General features: G+C 37.8%; 1 long non-coding RNA gene across 3 annotated transcripts; it reads right to left on the bottom strand.

Moving 5' to 3' along the window:
- Positions 1-300: 300 nt before the first annotated feature.
- On the bottom strand, positions 301-15,990 carry LOC118243491 (uncharacterized). Of its 3 annotated transcripts, XR_004777277.2 has the most exons (8): positions 15,358-15,990; positions 14,611-14,661; positions 12,876-12,956; positions 7,857-7,982; positions 6,537-6,754; positions 3,291-3,491; positions 2,782-2,964; positions 301-421 (listed from the first exon to the last, which is right to left on the bottom strand). It is a non-coding gene; the product is annotated as an uncharacterized LOC118243491 (long non-coding RNA). The 3 variants fall into 3 exon arrangements; XR_007708597.1 differs by lacking the exons at positions 301-421; positions 2,782-2,964; positions 3,291-3,491 and adding an exon at positions 13,370-13,425 and having other exon boundaries at positions 6,338-6,754; XR_004777276.2 differs by lacking the exons at positions 301-421; positions 2,782-2,964; positions 3,291-3,491 and having other exon boundaries at positions 6,338-6,754.
- Positions 15,991-17,029: the final 1,039 nt, after the last annotated feature.

Raw genomic sequence — 17,029 nt, 5'->3', positions numbered from 1 at the left:
GATTAACAAACGCTTACTGATTACCTCAGAAGATATCTCACATGGACGTTTTCCTTTTGTTTGGCAATGCAGCCTGTAAGTTAGCAAAGTGTGTGCTATTATTCCTATTGATAAACATAAAAGCTTTTTCCTCCTGTTAAAGCTAGTTGCATCACTTGTGTTCAAGGAGAGTCCTGGTTAGCCCTGTCACTTCAAAACTACCACTACACAGCAGGTCTGCCCTCACCAAACACTTTCCCTAATGTAAAATAAACAGGTTTTACACAAAACCCCAACACCAAAGCTCCAAGATCCATACCTGTTCCTGTCACTGGGTGCTGCCCCTCTTCTCAGCAAAACACAGCTGCCGTGCCAGAGAATCCCATCTCCCGAAAGCTTCTCTGCTTCACAGGGCTTCGAGCCTTGGCAACCAACTGGTGAGCTGGTAGGGCAGGGAGTGGGCAGGTTTTATATATTTATACTAACAAGATGACCGAACAGAGGAGTTTAAAATTTGACATTCAAGTTGTGGGTTTATTTTTTTAATATTCTAGAATTCTTTCTTCTACAACTATTTGCACCTGTGCACAGACCAGATATTACATATAGAATTAAAAAAATCAAAAGAAGGGCAAAAGCTCAGAGAGGAAGGGTATGTCAAAGACTCATTGTTCTAGTCAACCCACTAAGGCATAATAAATTCAGATCTCTATTCAGAGACCCCAGTCATCAGAAAGGTTGTCTCATAATTAAGTTTCCAAATGATCTAATAATTTGTCTTCCAAATATTTACGCACGCTAAATAATACCTCTATTTTAGATAATTCTTTTTTTTTTTTTTCTCCACAGTTCACAACTCCAGCTTTTGTGCAGTTCTGACACCCTTCTGCAGACTCCCTGGGCATCTGCCCTGTTCATATCTCATTCGTATTGCTATCAAGGTCCTACAGGAGACAATGCTGAAGGTCTTTCTAAAGTCAAGGTATACAATAGCCACTCATTTGCCCTTGCAGTCATCTCACTACCAATCACCTCACCACAAAAGGCTACCTTTTGGGTGACAATTTGGTGAATTCCACACTGGTTGCTCCCAGTCATCAATTTATTCTCCCTGTGGCTGAAAGCAGCTTTGGGATGATTTGCTTCATGTCCTTCCCAAGCAAAAACGTAAAGCTGACCAGCTTGTAGCTCCCCAGATTCTCCTTCTTACCCCTCCTGAAAGTGAGGTAAGGGTTTTTATTTCAGGTCATCAGAATTAAGTTACATGCAAATCCTTTAGAAAAAGTACTAAATAGAAAGAAAATACTTGCATATTTTTTCATAATGACCTTCATAATATTTATAACCCTGCAGAATACAATTATGTCCTTCAACTAAAATTTCAAGTGTTGCCTTAGGTATTTCTATGGGCAGGAAAGCTTTCCTACTTTGAGAAAAAGCTTAAAATTAATATTATGAAGATCAAGGCAACATGTTGTTTCTTGAGCCATTCAACACATTCTTTAAATACACTTTCATAATAGGTCCACACCAAGCCACTAGAGATTGAAAAACAAACAGACACCCTACCAAAAATTACATTTCACATATAAGTACAGCAGTATACTTGGTATAAAATATTTCTGATAAAGTATTCACGCAGGCATCCGCCATCTCATGTGTGTTGTTTGTTTGTCTTATTAGGTAAATATTACGCCAACTCCAAGTACTTATTGTTTTCTTTTGAAGGGAATAAATAAGCATGAATTAAAAGCTATCTTGTATTCCATTCTTGGAGAATAATGGGATTGGGGTTTTCTTCGTAGGGATTGGGATACAACTATGGTGAACCTGTAAACAAATTTAGATAATTCATATTTTTCATATCTTTTAATTCCTGCTTAGCATCACAGAGTGTGCTTGCATTCTAAAGCAGATTACAAATCCGATTCCACCTCTAATTGCTGTCAAATCTTAGTGTATTGCTGCAAGTTGGAAAATACTTCATGTTTCACTGTAACATCAAACTCCTGGAGGGAAATCCATACAGAAGGATCTCAATTAAAAAAAAAGTCCATGATAAGAGCAAAAAAGGTTGGAAACAATCTAAGTGCATTATGCAGGCTTCAAACCCTAGTAGCAAGTCTGAAGAACCCAAATACTGTTTTACACCTTAAAAATAAAACCCTATTATTTTTAAGCCAGCCCTGTGATTTTTTATTTATTTTTTGTAGTTTTAAAGGTAAAACAAACTTTAAATAAAGAAATATCTCAATATTACATTTAATTTCTCATTCAGTACCCGGTGAGAATCAGACTCAAAAAGATGTCAAGGAATCTCACTAGCCCTGTATATTTATAAATGTTAATGGTATTACACACATACTGATACAGGTTTTTCGTTATAGACCTATCTACCTATATATACATACAATAAATGCTTGCTTAGCAGAGATTTAGTAGGGAATGCTTGTGGTTTTGTCTTACTCCAAAGGAGCCTGACTGTCAATGTTTTCTGAGTGTTAGCAAGATAGGTAAAGTATCTATGTAGATAACAGCGTGCCCTTGTTTTAGGAACACCAGGGCAGCAGGAGTTTATATAACTGAATTCTGTAGGACAGACCATCTCACCAAGTTAAGAGCTGTTTCTCCCGAAAAAGTCCTGAAATAGATCATAATGCACCACAGAAAGGACTCTGGGAAAGGGTAAAACAAAATAGTCTGCAATTTAACCAGATCATCGCTTCACTGTCAAACTGTCACCTAATTACGGACTTCAGAAAAGAAATAGCATGGTTGCCTGGGAGAGAGGAGTTTCATTACCTTATGTGAAAGAAGAGTTTCTTCAGATTCCTCTTCACCCAAGATTGGAGCCTTTGCTAATCTTTTTAAAACTTGCAACACAGGGATTTTAGCAATAAAGCTTTATCACCACCATACTGAAACTTGGCGCAAAATCATTACCATGTCTCCATTTGTGCCAACTACCCTCACAGTAGGGCTATCCTGCAAAAGACAGAAAAAGCAGTAACTGCAGTCACACCATTACAGCTTTTCCTTCTAAACCCACTAGACATTATTTCCTCCTCCTGACGCAGCCAGGGACTAGAGGTCTCTTCTCCCACAAACCAGGACTACCAGCAGCCCCTCGCACTTCAGCTGTTCTGTGAAGTACCTGTTCTTCAGCAACTCTGTGAAGATGACTCTACACAGTGATGTAAACACAATAATGACATCTAACACACCAGTTCCCGTTACCAGGCTATGTGTGTACCACCATCCCATTCCTACTTTTTGCCCTCAGCTACATTTTGGAAGTGTCTCTACAATACCTATCTGAAGACAGAAGAATATTGTCCTTGCCATCCCTGCTCTGCAGGTGACTTGCTTAATCACAGAAGGACTTTTCTGGCTTATTCAAGGAGTGTGTGGTAAAATCAAGTATCCAACAGATCTCCAAAATCTTAGGTCACTGCTTTCATCACGCGGACCATTACTTCTCCTGTCAGAAGAAACTTTCATTCCACCTTCACCTATGAAATAAAAAACAAAATTGGATTCTACAACCCTTTAAAATATTTTATATTACATCACAATCATTTAATTTACCTCAGACCTATGTCTAGAAGAATCAAGGCTTTTGTGTGATATTGATTGCAAGTTCAATGAAGGAAGCATACAATGAAGAATATTGGAGCTGAATCTTACTACCCTAAATCAAGGAAAGCGAAATACCCACTGAAGGCCCCCAAGGAGCTTTGTTTAATTATGGACTACAGAATTTGGGTCACAGTGACACACAAATGGCAAAAATTCAGCCACTTCAACCACACTCCCTGGACACTGGCTGTCTCTTCGCACACACTTTCAGCACAGCACACAGCAGTACTTACCGGGACCCATCACCAGCAACAAGCATCCAAAAAATCACCATCTCTAAGGCCAGCTCCCAAAGCTGGTGACATCCAGCAGCCTGTGGCAGCAAGTAGAAAGCTGGCAGCTGCAGAACAGCTCTCACTCATCCCACCTCATCTCCAAAACCCATTAACTCTACCGCAAACAAGAACAAATGAATGACTGAAGTATATTTTACAATACACCTCAAAACAAGCCAAGGATACGCCACTTGCCACAACGCTATGCCCGTAGCAGAATACTTTCCTGAGCGTCCAAAGAAAACCTGAGCAACCAAGTATTTGAAGCGAGCCTAATGGTACCTTGAAACAGCAGTAACTTTCAGGAAAAGAATGGCTGTTGTAATACAAAATTTTGTGCCAGAAACTACAAAAAAGGCCCTTACAACTGCCACATATAGAAAAAGCAAAGGGACAGCACCGCATCCAGCTACTCTGCACAGAAATCACTGGTAAGAATGGCATGGTGTAAAACTAAAGGAACAAGTCTATCAATGCTTAACTGCATTTCTTCTGAATACGAATGAGCACCACACTGGTGATTTCTGAATTTTTGAAGAGCACTAGTTTTGTGTAAAACCTATTTGTATTAAGCACAGGTCTTTGTTACATTCACAGACTGCTATGTGCATGGTCTTGTTTGCATGTTGTTTATTCAAATTGCAAGCGTGCAATGCTTGCATGCAACACTGAAGATGCATATTTAGATGTTTCTCTTTGTCAAATGTAGTCCTCTACCTCTGCCCTGCATTGGAGAAGTAAGATAGTTTATTGAACACTAGTCTTACAGCCAGAAAACCCAGGGCCAACCACTAGTATCCTATTTGATGCTGCAGAAGTCCCCAAAGACCACGTACTTCGGCTGCCCTTCTACAGTATTCCCTACCTCCACAAAGCACTGTGAAAATAAACACATGAATGATTGATAGGTGCTCACTTATTATGGGGTTAAAGGTCGTATGAGGCAGAAAGAAAATTAACATATTCAAAGAAAGGATTACAGCCTGCTTCATAGTTTTTCACCAGCTAGGGTAACACAGAAGTTACACAAAGGGTTATGATTGCTATAAAAAAAAAAAAAAAAAAGTGACATCCAAGATACAAAGAAAAAAAATCTTGCTGCCATACACTATAAGTCTTGAAAAAAATGTGTTTTTTTTTTTTAATTCATTCAATAAAATTCACTATTCGAATTAGAGATCCACAAGTCCCAGGTAAATAGATGTGCCACTGAAACAACTACTCCTGCTGCATTTGTATGTTAATAAGTTCCCCTGACTGCTTACGGGTGACATGAGGGAGCAATTCTGCATGAGGCTAACAAGGGTGGCAGCAATGAAGCCAAGCAATACCACAGCCCCTCAATCGTTTGGAAATTCATCCCACTCCTTTCTGATTTCTCCTCTGCACAACGTCACCACTTCGGGGATACAGTCCTCTTGGCAAGCACCATCAGATCCATAAACTTCACAGAGTAGTGAATTGCTGTTGCTGTTTCTAGGTTAACATTGACAGGAACTAACAGAGTCTTCAAAAATATCATAAACTTTGTTTTAGAGCTGACACACAATTGCTACATAGTGCATTACAGGACCATGCACAGAGCTGTACGAGCAGATCCAGCACTGCTCAGATAGATGGGGTTTGTCATCCTCTAAACCTTACCTCTAACAGGAAGGGGGTGGGGAGAAGAAGGGGAATGGAGAGAGAGAGAGAAAATGAAAGGGTGAAAAAGACCTACTACTAGAAATGCCTTAGACTATAGTATTTCTTGTACAGATCTGACCTGTGCTATGTACAGCAATGTAACCTTGAAAAAAATATCAGTAAATAACCTAGAATACTTTATAAGTGAACAACACAACAGCACTGCTCTGCACTGTCATCTGGGACACTCAGTTTCATTCATCATTATGGTCTCCCGTCTCTCTCCCCAAGTCAATTGGGATTCAAACTGCAGTGGAGAACAGCTCATTCATCCACGGGGGAAAGCAGCATGCTTCACATTGCTAAGGAGTTTCCTGTGATTCTCAATGCCAAAGTACATTATCGTTTCATTGTGACTCTCAGAAAATGAGAGGGCATTTTTTAAGCCCCTTTAACATTTGTTTCTATTAGAAACACAGTGGAAGAGTGATCCAGGCTGCTAACAGATCTCCCAGCACTAGCATGTGCATTCTATTTGCAAGCTTAACTCTGCAACAAACTCTGGAGCCCACTAGAATGGAATTACATCCATGATGAAGTACATTTAATCTATCACAGATTACCAATGGAAAATTGAAAAGTAGTTGGTGGGGTTGGTGGGGCCTTTGAAGGGAGTCACATAAAGGCCTCCTCCTCAAAAAAGGACATGTAGGCATCTTCAAGAAATAGCGGATGGGAAAGTATTCGCCAGGAACAAGGAAAAAAAAATTGCAGCCTTCAAGCAGTGGCATTGACTTTATTCAATAGGGGAGAAAAAAAAAAGAATAAACATATATCGTCAAACAAGAAGAAAACCTCAGTACAACACAAATAAGTTGTATTTCAGATGATTTCACTGTGATCATAAAAGTGATATGTAGCAGTAATAGTTGCTAAAAAGGTTGTTCTCCAAAGCAATCTGGCTTGGTCAAAATGCAGAACATTTCTCTAGCACGTCCTACTCACAAAAATAATTACCAGAATAACTGAAGACAAACCATCATTGTAAGAGTCTTTTTCTTTTCTTCCTTGGAAGTTATTAATCAAAACCTCCAGCGAATGGCAGCCAGCCAGCGATGGATTCTGCAGCATCTGCTCTGGCTCCGTTTCATAGGGGCTGCAACACACACCTTTCACAGTGCGAAAGGGTTGATGCAGCTGATTTAGTCTTCTGTTATCAGCTGCCACTCCCTGACCTGGGTAAGAGAATATTTGGTTTTACACAATCAGACATTTGCTTAATCACTGAAGTTTTGTGTATAGAGCCTGCATGTGATATTCAAAATTGTTAGCATGGCTCCTGTATCTGTATCAGTCAGTATAGCAGAGCTATTTAATACCATTGCTCATGTTAACAAACTACTACTATTGTAATCAACAATGAAATCTCCATTTTAAAAAATCCCACCACCCCCATCCACCTTTTTTTTTTCACCGACTTGCAGAAGACGAGGTTTAAACAGAGCAAGGACAGTGGAGTTAGTGCTGCCACCTTTTGGTCTCCTGTAACAGTGCCAGAGAAAAAAGGGAACTCTGTCACATTAAAATTAAGCGTACTGAAAACTTGATCATATGTTGTAAGCACAACAGGGAGCACTTCTCACATGATGTTTTTGGACTCCAATGCCCACGTATATTATAAAAAATTGAAGCAAAGGGTTTCTTTATACTGTTTCTCAAATTAGTTCTATTTATGCAACTTTAAGGTTTTGAGGAAAATCAAAGATTATAAAAACTTGAGCTTTAATTCTAAGCACAAGTGATTTGTAGTAAAGTACCTTTGAATAAGCAAAATTCTACTATTTACTTTTCGTGGAAGCAAAAAGAATGGGAATGATCAAGGAAAGGAAAGGAAAATTAGTTGCTAATATAAAGTCTATTTTACGCAGGAAAATTGAAAGAGCTTCCAGAGGAATTTGAAATATGCTTACTAGTGAGTTATATATATTTTAATGCTAATTTTACATATATATACACACACATGCATATACACATACATAATACTTTGTTTCTACTTCTAAGCTGTGCTCTTCTGTAAGCCTATTCAAAAGGACAAATCAGATGACACTCAAATCTAAGTTTGCACAAATTGTTAAACAAGCCTCCATCTCACATTGTTAGCAATGTAATGCATAAAACTGTCCGGTGCAGCCAGGCAGCTGCAAACTGCAGGCACCAAAAGAAATCCTGGCAAATCCTGGGCAACTAGGCACTGCTTTCTCTTGCCCATTTTCTGTGCAACTCAATTAATTGCTGTTATTTGTACAAAGAATGGTTTAGGTAAGGTAAAGAAGGTACCTGGTAAAGTAAATCAGCAAAGGAGTAGAAATGGAATACAACCAGGCCACGAAATGGACTGCTGTCCTCGTGGTGCTGTTGAGTACCTAACAGCTCATCTTCAGCAGGACAAGCTTCTACAAACTCCTAAGAAAACAGAAAAAATGGCATTTTAGACTATTTTTAAAAATACATGCTTAAATCTGAGGAGAAAAGATTCCTGCCACAAGAAATATTACCATATTAATTCACAATTTGGGGGGTGATTAGAGGGACCTCTTCCATTGGCTCAAACGAATTCACAACATGGCTGCGCACTGCCACTGACAAACCAGGCCACATTTACCTTGCTGGCGCACACAATCAGTACCTCACGGGGCCAGGACGAGTTTGCCCTTTTCCTGAGATATTCCCAGCTGTAAACAGGCACTTGATGTTTCCAGCAGAGTACTCTTCCTTAGGCCACAGTGGAACAAGAAGTTACCCAGTTGGCGGGCTGAAATGCCCACACTCTCCTCCACAGCCTCATTTTCTAAAGGGCTATGCTGGCAGTCGGCATCGAAATGATCCTGAAGTGTTGAGACCTCAAAACATTCCCCAGGCAAAGATGATGCTGCCAGGGACACACACACTTTACAATCACAGAAATTAATAGTATTGGAGATTAACCTAATTCAAAGAGTAAAACAACACTGCTTCCACCAGTGATCTCAGCAACAGATCATCTCAAACAATCTGCAGGGCCAAAGGATAATCCATTTACATTGCTTTCACAGCATTAGAAAAGGCAAATGTAAAGCAGTGGAACAAACAATACAGTCCAATACAGACCAAGTAGATTTCCCTGTAAGTTTCTCTAGTATTCTTCATTTCAGTCTTCTCAAGGTACAATTTGAATATGGTCCTAAAAATATTCCTTTGATACCTGATCAAATTATTTTAGTAAACCTTTGAGTCTTAGAGCGTGATAAAACTCTGCTAAAAATCTGTAAGTCCTCTTAAATGCATTTTAAAGACAATCTCCCTACACTGTTCCCTGATTTTCTATGAATTTTTGTTTATGGGGCAGTGTAAAAAAAAAAATACTTGCATTTCCTACAGTGTTTAGAGAATCTCCTGATTTGCTGAAATTAAAGACAGACCAATACCTTGGCAGAAATGCTGTGACTTCATACATGAAACACATTTCATTTCTACATCTTCAGAAATAACTACTATAAAAACTGGTTTACTAACTTGAAAATATTCCAGAAAAAAAATGCATTTGTAATAACTAACAATTGAGCACTTAGAAGAACAGAAGAGCCAAATGAGGAGAACTGAATTAAAAGGCATTTTATAAGAGTTATGTTAACTAATTTACTCCCTGCTGCAATCATCATAATTTCTTTTTCACTTTTTGGATTTGTCACCTTTTTATTCCCAATGCTTGCTTGCAAAAACAGTCAACAGCTTATGTCATTTTTTTTCTTTTTAAAGTAATTTGAAAAAACTGAACCAGTAAAAAGCCAGCAATGTTAACCATAGACAGATATTTAAATTAATTGTCTTTGTATTTATTATACATGCAGATGAAGACAGAAAGACTATCGCACCATTTTAACATAGTTTCCCCTCCACTCTCCATGTTGTGTAGCTATTTTTACAAAGTGGATTTTGGTGATTTGGGAATATGTACCTATATTTTGGTAGGTAGCCTTTTTCAGAAGAGACTGAAAGCAAGTTACATAAATGCTAGCATTCACAATCATGTCAGGCTTGTGTCGTTCTCCCTCTCCCCCCTCCCCAAAAAAAAAAAAAAAAACTCTTAATTTCATTTGATTAATCATCGTAACTTAAAATACTAATGGATTTCTTTTCAAATCATTTGAAGTTTACAATAACCACAGAACAGGCAATGATCATTGTTATTTACACTATTGCTTTCGACCATAAGCATTTCAAAGAGAAGGAAATATGGCAAAAACTGCCCTCTTGTCTGCAGTATTTACATGCTTTACATAGTTTAAAAATATGTGGCTTATTAATGACTGATTTTTCAACCTCTCCAATAAGCTTTTTATTAACATGACAGTCCTTTACTTGCAAGTGTCAAGCAATTTCATACTGTGCATGTATCCTTTATGATGTTTAATATAAAAGATAGTACAGTATTTATATCCCTCACAATAAGAGAATGGATTGTTTTAAGGTTATACAGCCCAGTTGTGATAAAGAAAGAAGGAACCTTACAAAATGATAAATATTTTCATTAAAAAACTTTAAAACTAAAAGTTCAAAGATATGTTCTCCTCTCTTATATCTTGTCAAAACATGACTTAGGACCCAAAACTAATCTACTTTCAATTTTATTCCATATTTCAGTGCTGTCATAGTACTCAGCAGAGAGTATTGGAATACGATCATTTTTTATTTTGTTGATGTTACCGACAGCTTTATTTCACAAAGCAATCTTATACTATGTCTACCACTGGCAGGTCACAAAGGTCAAATAGTCTATCCTTACAGGTAGAGAGCTTATTAAATGGCATGTCTATTAAACCCAATGGACAACATAAGGAAACATTTCAGCAAAATATTTTTAACATAGTTCAGTGAAGACAGTCAAAAGGGTATTAAATAATTTGTAATTTTTTTTTTTTACAAACATCTTCAAAATTATGCTTCATACAAAGCATTTCAAACAGACACTAGGAGAAAGACCTGCAAAAAGATGAACTTTGACTGAGCAAACATTTACTTTGTCTTATGCATTTAAAACTGCACACTCAGAGCACATTTAGAGGTAGGTGGTTTAACAGAGATAAGTTTCTGCTTTCTAGGACTGTAACTTAACTAAATGTTCAAATTAAAGTTATCGTGAAATTCATACTATACATTCTCCAGCAGTATTTGTATATGTGCTTTACATACCAACCTGCATCATCATAGGGTAATTCGTCAGAAGCAATACATCTTAGCTAATTCGTTTTAAAATGACATAACTAATCACAAAATGGTTTGGGGAAAAATTCAATTACATAAATCAGAAAGGCACTCAAAATCTTCATACAGTATCTTGTAAAATGCACATAATTCTTTTTAACCAAGAGGGTGTAGGCTTTGGAAGACCAAAATATTTATAAGCACATAATTGTGATTTTCTCTCTCTTTCTGGCATCATTTCATTATTTCACTATTTGCCAGTTATCTACCATATGTTGAATCTTGCTATTTCAATATTTATATTTGCATGACTGCATTTGCAGAGGGATAATAAAATAAAGACATCTTTGGATTGGGAAACCTATACATTCAGATGTCCTTCTTCAGACTTAATCCTTACTGTCCAATCAAATAAAGTATTCCTATCGAATTTCTCAATCAGACACAGTTATTTCTGTATAGGTAAAATTCTGAATGCTGATATGCAGACTCTGTGGACTCGCACAGACTTTATCTCATAAAGTACTTGGTCCACTGTTGCCAGAAGATTCGCCCAGTCAGATAATTAATAAGATACAGAAACATAAAACATGAGTTGTTAAAGTTCACAATTACCTTCCCTCACAGCTCCATTCTAAATGCACTGTCCTTGCTTTAACACATAGTAAATCATCTACCTAAATGTATTTGCACCCAATCATTTTTTAAAGTCACAATCTTTGTAGTGTCAACTTGTCAAGGGTCAAAGGGAAGAACAGGCAAGATTCCCAAATCAATCTGCTTGTAGAAACTGTCTCATTTCATTTCAAATTACCTGCTGTGGCTGAAGCAGGCTATGGACAAACTGCCTTCCTCCATAAACCATGACAGCACAGGTCGAACTTATGTGATCATTCATAAGGGGCAAGTCATGCCGGGTCTGTCATTAACTACTTTTAAACTGCTGTGCAGGGTTAAGTGATCTTGCAGGGCAGCAGCAGATATAAATACTATTTGGACAGTTTAATGTCAGGCGACAACTCCTCTGGGATTAAAAGCATGTAACCCAATAGTAGTGTTATCGATATAAGGATTAAGGTACTTCGGGAATGTTTCTTGTAGTCACAACTTTTATGCATTTTGCACGCTATTAAGGTATCAGATGCATAATATAACAGCCCTTAAAAGGCTCTCTCAAATATTAACAGCAATGCCCACTGCCTTCTGTGTAAACATCCTCCATCGTTTTAGTTTCACCCTTGTGTAAGCGCCCAATCCAGGAGAGGACACTGCTAATCTACGCACATAAACACATTGCAGCCACCGCAGCACGTCGGGCTGTGTGACTCACGGGCAAGGGGAAGAGCTCAGAACCAATGCTCCCCAAAGCCATTCTGGCAGTTACAACAAAAGTCCACGTTAAACAAGGTACTTAGGCGGATGCCCACTCTCAAACACAGGAGTGGACCTATTAATGGAGCCTGCCACAGAGCCGATAGGCATATACAAATAAAAATTTAAAAAATCGGCCACAGCATGCAGCGTGCAGGCACAGACCCACCGCCATCACTGCTACAACTTGCCCACATAGAGAAAAGCCACAGTTTCCCAAAGTTCATAACTTTTTTAATTCAGACAAAAATATCACAGCAACAATGAAAAGACAAATCAATAATGTCCAAAATATATCTACAAGAGTATGCTAGTTCAAAGCAAATAAACATAGGAATGTTAAAATGTGCAAAAAACATTGCCCATTTTCCACTAAGTTCATACCTGAAAAAAAGAATGCTTCCTGCTGAAACTTTTCAAACAGCTATGTCAAATTTCTGCCCAGTGCATTTAGTTTACGAGTTATTCACAGCTGAAAGGAAATGTATGACAACGTTGCTGCTACGCTGTGTTAATAATGTCACTCAAAGTAATGGAGTTCTGGCTGTGGCAGTGTATTTTAGCCCTTCTGGAGAAGATACCATCTTTTTTGGAAATCTACTAGCATATAACGAATACTGACATAAAGTGAAATAATAATCCAAACTTATCCCTCTGATTAAGGCGATTTGCATAATTCACTGTAAAATTATTAACAGATTACAGATAAAGGAAAGGACAAGAGGAAGAAAACAAGATACTGACCTGTGTTTGTGAATCACAGACATTCACTGTGTAAGCAGTGCAGATAATAAAATGTTTCCAGATATTCTGTTTACTTCATATCTGACAATCAAAAAAAAAGGAGAAAAAAACACCGCAAAGGACTATTCTTGAATACTACTCTAGGCAAATGTTTAATGTAAAGAACACAATGTCAATGCTTACAAGCACAGAGAATGTACTTTAGGACTACAGCTTGCGTCCAAGGTGTTTCAGGTCACTATTTTCTAGTCTGGAGCCTTTGGGCAATCTCCCAAATATACATATATTTTCCCTCTTCTGTAGCAATCCTTGTGACAGCTACCGTTCTTTTGGCTAAGTGGAACTATGCTGGCTTCAAATTGTTTTAGCCAATAATTTTGTTATTTAGTAAATCTACTCCAACAAAATCTCTTTTCATAAGCAACACATACTTACTATCAAAAAGACTATGTAAGAGGCATTAAAAAAAAAAAAAAAGATTTATTAATTTATACCACTTTTTGTCCTTTAGATGGAAGAAAACTCTAGAGTTCTAGTTTCTTCTAGAGTTCTAGGAAGAAAACATAAGAAAACTCTTCTACCTTTCAGTTCCATAGTGGCTGCCTGCAGTATTTAACTCTGCAGTACAAGCTTATCAATATCAAAATAGTCAGTATGCAGGTCCTCAATATTTTCTGTATACATCATCAAACAAGGAAATAAAAACTAAATCTGTACATGCTGGACAAACAGGTGACTCAGTTACCACTTTTCCATGCATCCAAAATTAAACATTTATAACCATACTTCATAGTAAATATGTGATTCAACTTACAGTCTTTTAAAGGTATTCTTTCAGATCTAGTAATTGCACACTTCAAATTAACAGCATTTAAGACTGAGTGAAACTTGCCATTTTTACCCTCTAAAAATATCCATTGTAACAAATGGAGGTTTTGAGTCAAAGAATTTCAGGATTTTTTGCGTATGGCAATGTATTACTAGATATTAAACACCTTTTCAGGATGCAAAGATTTTGTAAATAAATACATTTATTTTATATTATTACTTCTGAGCTAGCACTACGGCAAAAAAAAATATGAATCAATTTACGCTGTAACAAAATGGTTTTCAGCCTGTGGCATGGTATGGCACATAGTTTACATGTATTACACAGACACCTATGCTGTCACTGCAAAATGTTTAGAAGACTAAAAGAGTAGATGGTTGGTCGAAACCTCCAGGTCAAAAAGGGCAGAGTAATAAAAAACAAAATGAAAGACAAGGGAGAGAAAGTTTGTTTGTTTAAAGGTCATATTTCTCAGAGAAAGAAAAGAAAAATAAGCTTTGCACCATTTGCGAATTACATCTATAACTACTTGAAACAAGCTCTAATGCCATCATTAAAGATGAAGAAACTGAACAGAAAGACAAATCCTGGATTACCTTTGACCTATCTGCAACAGCTGATTTATTGGAAAAGTAGTGAGCAGCTTCTTCATGTGTCCCTTTCTACAGTTTCCTAACCTCAGTAGCAGAGGGAGGCTAAGGACAATTTGGGTTTATCAGGATTTTTCCCTAAGCAGGATGAAAATCACACTTAAACGCACTCCACTAATAGAGCTTCCCTCTTTTCTAAGCTTTTTGTAGTGCTATGAAGAAAACAATTTACCAGCTTCACTGCATTTCTTCAACTACTGTGAGCTATTTTGGCAGACTTATTCATGATGCTGAAACAGGGTTCCCTTTTCCTTACCTAGGGCTGAAAAATGTAACATCTAGAGCTGGTCAGCTTCTCCTTGATCACCTGAAAAGAAATTTAGCATATTCTTGGCAAGTAATTATTGATAAAAAAATTCCTCAATGCTATCTTTAAAATTATTTTAAATTAAAAAGTACAAAAAGAGTAGAAAGGATAACTAGCTAACCATGTATAAAATATATATATAATTAAATGGGATTATTTATATACTTAAACATCTGAGTTGCCTCCAACTAAACTTAAAAGCACTACCTGAAAGTTATCATTTCTGTTATGAAATCCTCCCCTTGAACCATAAACTATGGAGCAAAAGAATAACATCCAGTGTCATGGTGATACAGAAAACAAACTACTCTGTTCCCATAGGGATACAATGATTAGCTTAACCTACAGACACCTTACAGCATTGCCTAGTTGGAGGAAATCATTGAAGCAGTCAGATCAAACCAGAATCACCAAAAAAAATCCCTCTAAAAATCCTTGAATCGATAACAGTATGCTCTGAATTAGCATCAAACTTGTGCAGATGCAAGGCAAGTTTCAGACAATACACTGAAACAACGGTCGGCAATTGCACTGAATAATAATCTATTACAGGAATTTTCATGACCCCTCCATGAATGCCATCAGTCTAACTCCTGAGGGCTCATTCTTTGCCACATCTTTTCTTTAACAAGGAATGATTACAGGATACAACAAGTTTCAAACCTATCCATATGCAGATGTCAGCAAGCTATGTACCTTGTTAGCGAATGGGAACAAGTACAGTCACTTCGATAACACAGTATTCAATTACAATGAATATTTGAATTAAAAACAGATGGCACAAGCTTGATTGAAGAATCAAGTTGCTTGGCAGCAGAGTGCAATAGGAACAAATGCCTGACATGAATTTTAGTAATAAAAATTATTCCCTTAAAAGGATACTGAAAGGCAACTTCATGAAAACTCCCAAGTCGCCCTGGTATTTCTTGGACAATACCTTCCACATTGAACAAAAACAACAACAAAGCATCTTAGAACACAACTGTTTTCCCATTTCTTGGGAGGGAAAACATCTGTTGACCATTTCGTAAAACTGCCGTAAGATTTTCATTCAAACTGCAAAAGGCTGAAGTTGATTACTTTCAAGGAACAAGCCAGTCTTTATGCTCTCTCAAAAAAAATATTTGGAAAGATGCAATGGAGATCAGAATCTGGAGCCTCTATGGTCAGAAATGGAGCAGAGGAGGAGGAGCTGCTCCCCAGCCCTTGGCACCTTCACCCGCTGCTACATCGGCCCTGCTAAGTGCTGCTGCCAGGCAGGTAAAACTTTATTCCGAGGTGATTTAAACGACTTCCACTATCCAGACTGCTACGAGATCGGCTATCGAAAAACTCTCTGGTGAGTCACCAGGGCTAACTAAGCCTCCAAAGCCCATCCTCCCCTGCGGTCCACACATCATCTATTGCAAACCAAAATGAGACACTGCAAAAGAATGTGACGCCAAAAGAAAACTTCCCTCCCTGAAGTCAGGCCCTAGCGAGAAAAGCAGGGGCAGAATGCCTGTTACAGGAGTCAGGACTTAAATATTTGCTTCCTGGAGGTGGGCTGGGTGCTGCTGCCCTCCTCGTTTGCCACGGGCTGCACTTCGTGCCTCACAGGCAGCTTCAGGCATGTGGATCAGGACGCACACAGATCAGGATGCAGGCCCCTAACCCTAGCCAAGGGATGACACACTGGCACTTTAGATGTTTCATGTAGCTGCTCGGATTAAACAAAGTGACACTGAAGGTTAAACAAGCTTTACAAAATGAAATCTACTGCCACAATAGGAAAAACAAGTAAACACTGCAAAACTGAATAACAGCCAATCTTCCTCCACTTAGTGTTTTCCAAAACCATTGTTTATATCCTCATGCTAGAGCTTTCCTTGTTTAATAAACTCATTTAGTTAAACCATTGCAGACCCATGCATAGGCCTTATTTTTGTTTTGACAGGCTGGGTAATGGTGAATTACAGTTATGAATCACATTTATTTTTAATAAAACAAACCTTGAACCTTCCAAAAGTAGGAGCACACACCAGAAGATTTTTGAGGTAACTAAAAAACCATTCCGTTCAGCATCTACACGGAGTAGGTTCCTTTACAACACAGCAGAGATTAGCCAGCCCAAGGAAACTGTTCCTAAAAATAGTAGTTTATGTAAATTGATGTTTCAAAGCTACATGCTGCAATGAAAAAGAAAATTTCAAACACTGATGTAATTATGGACAAGAAGTTAACCAGAATATTTTTCTTTAATCAGTTTAACATGACAGATACTGAACTCGGTCCTTGTGTGTTTGGAGCCATCCAGAATTCATCAGATTTTTTTTTTCTTTGTATATAAAAAAAAATTTGCATTTCCACTAATTGGGATGCCAGGGTA

The sequence above is a fragment of the Cygnus atratus genome, chromosome 8, assembly GCF_013377495.2.
Source record: "Cygnus atratus isolate AKBS03 ecotype Queensland, Australia chromosome 8, CAtr_DNAZoo_HiC_assembly, whole genome shotgun sequence".
Lineage (NCBI taxonomy): Eukaryota > Metazoa > Chordata > Aves > Anseriformes > Anatidae > Cygnus > Cygnus atratus.
Note: the sequence above shows the minus strand (reverse complement) of the source record. Positions and strands in the feature narration are given on the sequence as shown.